The sequence below is a fragment of the Musa acuminata genome, chromosome BXJ3-8 (genome assembly GCF_036884655.1).
Source record: "Musa acuminata AAA Group cultivar baxijiao chromosome BXJ3-8, Cavendish_Baxijiao_AAA, whole genome shotgun sequence".
Taxonomy (NCBI): Eukaryota; Viridiplantae; Streptophyta; class Magnoliopsida; order Zingiberales; family Musaceae; genus Musa; species Musa acuminata.
The window spans coordinates 30174378-30182214 of record NC_088356.1 but is presented as its reverse complement, the minus strand read 5'-3'; positions in this window follow the sequence as shown (position 1 = coordinate 30182214).

Sequence of the window (7837 nt, the reverse complement as noted above, 5' to 3'; positions counted from 1 at the left end):
GTTGCAGTCTGTCTTTCCATCGACCAAACGGACTGATTGGAGAACACAGAGGTATTGAAGCAGGGGGTCGAAAGGGGCGAGGAAGCAACGACGAGTCCAGAGGGACTTAGCTACCCAAAATCAAGCATCAGTTAGAATGGAGGTGGACTCGGAGGAGTGCCACAGAGGCATATCTACTGATTGTGAAGAAAAGGGATGCAGATGCGAGGCGACAGATAGTAGGGCCATGGGCATGGCAGCGCCATGGTACTGTAGAGGCGGGACTTCCGTGAAAGTCATTGATCCCTTGCTCTCATGGAGGGAGAGCGCTTGGTCGTGAAAGGGGCCGAAGAGGTGCAGCATGCAGAGGCAATCTTCAAGTACCGAGACAAGGCTGAAGGGCAAAGGCCGAGGAACTTTGTAAGACCGGTGTCAATGAGTTTCTCATCAAGATAGCTGAAAGTGAAGGACTTCGGGTCATGCAAGAGGGCATAACCAAGGAACGAAGTAGGCAATACGTGGTGTTGTACCTTTGCTACTTAGTGGAGTAGGCGGCAGGGTTGATAGAGAAGACAGTACAATCCTAAAGGCGACCAAACCTATTGCTGAATCTCAGATTTTGATGATGAAGTTAATTGTCATTTGTTATCTAATCTATATGTTGAGATAAGTGTGCAGGATTAACTACGATGAAAGTAAGATATGCAGCAGGAGTTGCGCCGGAATCAAGACAATGATCACGTTGGGAGTTCGAGAGTTCGATGGAAGTTCGGACAGTCGTCGGAGGTTCTATGGGAATAAATTTGAGAAGTCCATGAGCTTGCCAAAGAAGCTCATCGGAACTCGCCAAGTGGATCGTCACAAGTCCAGGAGTTTGCCGGAAGTCCGTAGGAGCATCACCGAGGGTTCATCGGATGATCGATAGAAGTTCGCCGGAAGCTCGCCGGAAGAAGCGATTGACGCATCGGAGTAAGTTGCAGTAAATGTCTTAGGAAATATCATAGTTAGCACAATGATTAAGTTGGAAATGGGAGGTGATCCCATTAAATTAATCTTGGGGCAATTGTGCCCCTGAAAAACCCAAATTGGGCCGAATGGATCAACCCATTCGGACCCTGATTTCTGCCAGGCGGTTGAACCACCCCAGCCAGGAGGTGGCACCGCCTGAGCTCGATCTTCAAGCTCTGGCAGGAGGTGCAACCGCCTTAGTCACGCGGTGGCACCGCCTGAGCTCGGTCTTCGAGCTCTGGCAGGAGGTGCAATCGCCTCAGTCAGGCGGTGGCACCACCTGAGCTTGATCTTCGAGCTCTGGCAGGAGGTGCAACCGCCCCTGATAGGAGGTGGCACCGCCCAGAGGCTCAGTCTTCGAGCTCTGCCAGGCGGTGCAACCGCCTTAGTCAGGAGGTGCAATCGCTAGATCCCGAAATTCCAGGAATTAACAGTTTTGAGCTCGAAATTCAAACTGAGTTGGGGCCTATAAATACCCCACCCTTTCAGCATTGAAAGAGCACCAAAAAACACACTGAAATCCTGATCTTATTCTATGATTTTTAGAGCTCAAAATTGTTGTAAAGGCCAAAAGTTCTTCTCCCTCTTTTCTTCCAAGTTCTGATCTTTAAAGAGAGGAGAGAAAATTCTGTAAGGGTTATCTCCTAAGCCCGTCAAAAGGAGTGAAACTGTAAAAGGGTAGTTGGCCTTCGCCTATTGAAGGAAGGCCTCTAGTAGACGTCGGTGACCTCGTCGGTGGAGGAAGCCAAAAGTGGATGTAGGTCAAGATTAACCGAACCACTCTAAATCTCGGTTTACATTTACTTTGAGCATCTTATCCTTACTGCAAACCTCCTCAATAGCTTACTGCCTTCTGCACATTTACGATCGTGTTTTAAAGTTCAGTATTTTCCGAATCGGCGTTTAGACGTAAATCAGTTTTATCGTACGAACATCATATTTCAGTTTGCGCTTACATTTTAACTTTCATCATAACTGCAAAATGCCTTCATAGATTTCCTTTAACTACATCTCGCTTGATTACAAGTTAAAGAGATTTACGAATCGGCTTTTATATCGAAATCGCTTTTATCGTACGAACACCTTTTTAATCGTCGAAAATTTTCCGCTGCACTAATTCACACCCCCCCCCCCCCCCCCGTTAGTGCTCTTGATCCTAACACCTATGAGAGAATTACTCCAAGTTGGGGTGAAAACTTCCTGCATTCCAGAAGTTCGATGGCATTGAGAAGGTGAATCACAGTAACTAACTCAACGCAAGGAGTGCAAACACTTCAAGTACTTCAGAAGTGTGAGCAAAGAGTAGGCGAAGGCTAGTAACCAGCTCGATACATGAAGTACAACCTCGAGGAGGCGGGCGAAGTCAAGTAACCTTTGCCTTCTCAACTCTTAAGAGAATGGGCGAAACCGAGTACCCCAATTCTCTTATCTATCCAGTAGAAGAGCTCTGCATATGTTCAAAGACCCTTCGAAGATAATAGAAGACAATAGTTGTCAAATCCTCACCAACGGTGATCAGTGTTACTGAGAGTAGATTGTCCGCTTCATTTCCCAACGAAATTCCAATCGAAAGCGGAAGTGATGCGAACCTACTTGGATGTGACAACTAAGTGAAAGAAGAGTCAATGAGCAAATTTGGTGGAGGAAGGACCCAAAACTTCAGAAGTTTGCGAGACGATGCTCGTTAAAGCTCCAACAAGCATCCACCCAGTTCAAGTAGCATGAGGCATTTGAGAGACTAGCGCAGTAAGGATGGTCTTTTCCTTCATCTGGGGGATCCACAGGAATCAACAAGGATCAACACAACTCAGCCAACCCCACACCAGAGTCAGAGTCATTGGTGAGTTGAAGCAGCATGGCGGATCAAAAGGTTCGACTACTCAAAAACAGCAGCGGGGATCAACTGGGAGCCAAGAGGCGCATTGTAGCTGGAGCAGAAGATTGAAGACTCAGCAAAGGCGAGGAGTTGCAGTGTCGACAAAGGCTTCAACGAGGACGTCGAAGGAATAAGTGGGGGAGAATGTCACGGACGAACTTCTAAACAGGATGTTTGATGTAATGCTTATGTATGTCTGTATCTTTTGGTATATTCATGCCTTGTACAGCATGTAGAGGGACGGCCGAAGGCTTAATAGTCCCATTTTAGTTGGGTTGGTGGCCTCTTTAGGCTTGTAAATAAAGGTTGTGTCATGTGGACACGTGCGAGAGATTTTTGATCTGTAATGGACCATTTTACCCTTTATTGTGCAACTGTTCAGAGCTTGTAAAGTCTGTTTGTAATTTGCATTGTCTATGAAGTGTTTTTCGGAGATGGTTGCTTGTGGATCCCGATTGAGGCGTTCTCTCTGACCCGTTCTCTCTTTTATTAGTCCTAAGGGACAATGGGAGGTTTCGGGGAGGCTGACCTTTGCGGACGGACACGCAAGGGTGCCGCACGACTTAGGCAAAACCAGCTAAGTCCGTGACATGCAGGCGAGGGCAGCGACCCTGCCCTCCGCCGCACAGCCTGTAGTTGGCAGGGTGGTGGAGGCGGTGGTAGTAGTAGTAGCAGAGGAGGATGAGGGCATTAGGGTTTTCTAGGCAAAAGATAGTTTTACCCATCGGAATTTGAGAAATTTCAGTTTCTATCTTTTGTCTAAATTATGAAAATACCCCTAGGAATTAAGAAATTCCCTATATGTCCCTGATTTCATACAAATACTAATTAATTAAAAAGTTTAGTTGATTATTATTTTTTATTATTATCTAGTAGTCCTACATGATGATGATCATTTATACATGTGATGTATAATGTGTGGACGGATGATCATGGACCGTGTGATATGTGTACTTGTGATTATTATTATTGGGGTCTGCGAGCCTCCATTATATTTCTCGTTTATTGTCGGGCCTGCGTGCCTATGATTAAGTTGTAATCACATGAGGAGGCGCAGCGGGAGCATGGATGCGATAGCGGGACCCACGAGACGAACGATCGCGATGCATGAAGATGCATCGAGATGTCGACGGAACCGACAAGGACGAGATGGACGATCACAGGGCATGGAGATGCATCATTGCACACATAGATCTTGATGTAAGTGATTAGGCCTACTAGCTCGGGCCTAATCACATTAGGTTGTGGTCCATGATCATCTGGTGTGATTGCTTATACACATACTAGATATGTATATATATTTACATGCGATGTAGATATATATTAAATATGTATATGTGCGACATGTCATATTAGGAGACCAAATCATAGAAACATCTCTCTCGATAATATTAAGTCGGTAAACTTGATGTCACGGATAAACTTCTAAATAGGATGTTTGATGTAATGCTTATGCATGTCCGTGTCTTTTGGTATGTTCATACTTTGCCCAGCATGTGGAGGGACAGTCGAAGGCTTAATAGTCCCATTTTAGTTGGGTTTGATGGCCGTTTTAGGCTTGTTAATAAAGGTTGTATCATGTGGACACTTGTGAGAGATATTCGGTCGATAGTGGATCATTTTACCCTTTGTTGTGCAACTGTTCAGAGCTTGTAAAGTCTGTTTGTAATTTGCATTGTCTATGAAGTGTTTTCGGAAATGTTTGCTTGTGGATCCCGAATGAGGCATTTTCTCTAACCCGTTCTATCTTTTGTGGGTCCTAAGGGACATGGGAGGCTTCGGGGAGGCTGACCTTTACGGATGGACACGCAAGGGTGCCGCACGACTTAGGAAAAACCAGCTAAGTTTGTGATAGATGGTATCAGAGCGGGACAAGCACTCATAGAAACACTTAGCATGCAAATGTGGGGGACCTAGCGGGGCTGCGTTGAGGGCAGTCAGCACACGCGCAACCGTTTGGGGGAAAACAAGCATGGAGATGTAGGAAAAAGGAGTCGCTCAGAGGAGCGGGCATCTGAGATTGGCATTCAGAGGAATGGCCAACCCTTCATGCAAGAGGCACCACAAGAACAGGCAAGCTTGGAAGAATGCGGAGTGCATAAAGGTTGGGATGGTTGAGTTTGAGCTATGGCTCAACGTTGACAACTATACTTGATGGTGCTCAAGGTAAGCGAGGCGCTTGGTAAAGGATGAGACCATGCAAGGTGGAATGAGTTGCTCAGCGACCGTAAGAGTTGTGCAAAGCTCACGGAGGTGAGGGGAATTGCTAACTCAAAGAATTCGATACTCATACATGGGCTTGTATGCGGATGATGGAATGTTCGCGGCCATCCCAAAGTGACCAAAACTCGGTGCCATGGAGCATTGAAACTTTCTCTTTGGTATGTGAAGGATACGTCCATAGGAGGCTAAAGTGTACAATGAGTTTAGCATGTTGCTAGACCTTGAGTGGTGCAGTAGGGGCTGTATTAACGTGGAGTCACAATTTAGCAAGTGCGTTTGTAGGAGGCAGAACAATGCACAGTTTGTTTAGCAAATCAGAGTAGTCCAAGGGGATGGTGGTCTCCGAAATGAAGAGAGATGTTGCTCCAATGGGTCAGTTATCCATGAGGGATAAGTTTCGGCTCTCTAGAGGGAGAATCATATGGGATGGACCTCACATGTTGAGGAGGAGTACCTCAACAAATAACAACTCCACGAAGCTCAATGGATCGAGCAAGCGACGAGGAGTCATCGCATGATCTCACTTGAGAGAATGCATTGGTGGATGCATTGCGAGATCAAGTGGGAGAGCGACCCAAAGCAACACAGATGAAGGCACACTTGGAGTCGATATGGAGATCGGACTCAAGGGAGGGCTGACCCGTGGAATGGTGGGCGCGAGGGCCACCATCAACTCAATGCAAAAACGAGGAGCGGAGCAACTTGGGTGTAACTTGGCGAAGTACCCAAGCCGCATGAAGGGAGCCAACATAGAAGATGGAACATGGAGCGGAGGCATAGTGCTTTCCTTGGACAGAGGTCAAGGACATGAACTCTTGCAGAGGCAAGAGCAAGATCATGTTATTAGGATCAAGAGCACTAAGAGGGGGGGGTGGGGGGGTGAATTAGTGCAGCGGAAAACTTTCGATGATTAAAATCACGTTCATACGATAAGAGCGATTTCGGTAGAAAATCCAATTCGTAAATCACTTTAACTTGTAATCAAGCAAGATGCAGTTAAAGCAAGTCTATGAAGGAAGTTTGCAGTTGTGATGGAAATTAGAATGTAAGCGTAAACTGAAATATGATGTTCGTACGATAAAACTGATTTACGTCTAAACGCCGATTCGGAAAATACTAAACTTGAAACACGATCGTAAATGCGTAGAAGTCAGTAAGCTATTGAGGAGGTTTGCAGTAAAGATAATATGCTCAAAGTAAATGCAAACCGAGATTTAGAGTGGTTCGGTCAATCTTGACCTACATCTACTTCTGGCTTCCTCCACCGATGAGGTCACCGACGTCCACTAGAGGCCTTCCTTCAATAGGCGAAGGCTAATCACTCTTTTATAGTTTCACTCCTTTTGACGGGCTTAGGAGACAACCCTTACATAATTTTCTTTCCTCTCTTGACAGATCAAAACTTGGAAGAAAAGAGGAAGGAGAACTTTTAACTCATACAACACTTTTTGAGCTCTCAAAAACACAGAGTAAGATCAAGATTTCAGTGGTTTTTGGTTACTCTGTCATTGCTGAAAGGGTGGGGTATTTATAGGCCTCAACCTAGTTTGAATTCCGAGCTCAAAATTATCAATTCCTGGAATTCTGGGGTCTGGCGGTTGCACCGCCTGGCAGAGCTCGAAGACTGAGCCTCTGAGTGGTGCCACCTCCTATCAGGGGCGGTTGCACCTGCTACCAGAGCTCGGAGACCGAGCTCAGGCGGTTGCACCTCTGTCAAAGGCGGTTGCACGGCCCAGCCAGAGCTCGGAGACTGAGCCTTGGGCGGTGCCACCGCCGACCTAGGCGGTGCCACCTCTGGCCAAGTAATCTGGGTCCGAATGGGTTGATCCATTCGGCCCAATTTGGGTCTTTCAAGGGCCCAATTGCCCCAAGATTAAGTTAATGAGATCACCTCCCATTTCTAACTTAATCATCGTGCTAACTACGAATTTCTTAAGGCATTTACTGCAACTTGCTCCGGTACGTCAATCGCTTCTTCCGACGAACCTTCGGCAATGCTTCGGCGGACTTCCGGCAAACTTCTGGACTTGCGACGATCCACTCGACGAGTTCCAACGAGCTTCTTTGGCAAGCTCCTGGACTTCTCGGATTTGTTCTCGCAGAACCTCCGATGACCGTCCGGACTTTCGTCGAACTCTCGAACCCCCAACGTGATCATAGTCTTGACTCCGGCGCAACTTCTACTGCATGTCTTACTTTCATCGTAGTTAATCCTGCACACTTATCTCAACATATGGATTAGATAACAAATAACAATTGACGTCATCATCAAAATCCGAGATTCAACAATCTCCCCCTTTTTGATAATGATAATCAATTGATAACGGAGTTAACCTTAACTCCCCCTATCTGTGTGTCATAATTGAGATAAATCATTCTTGAATTCAAAGCCTTTGAATTCAAGAGATATATTGATAAGTTAAAATCATTTAACCTTATCAATACTCCCATCATGATTCCCATCATGATGTATCTCTCTGAAAATGATGTATGATGTCAAGACTCGACATCCATTTTCAAATTTCAAATGTGAATTATGGTAATGATAGTAATTCATCATATGGTAAGATATCAACATGTAAAATTTTGAAGTAAGATTTTGATATCTTAACACGATGCACATATTTCAAGTATTTTAGCAATCATAGCATTTCATTACATGGTAAGATATCAATACGTAGGACTACAATACAAGTTCTTGATATCTTAACCTGATGCAAACATGACATATTGCTAATATGGCAATCATAG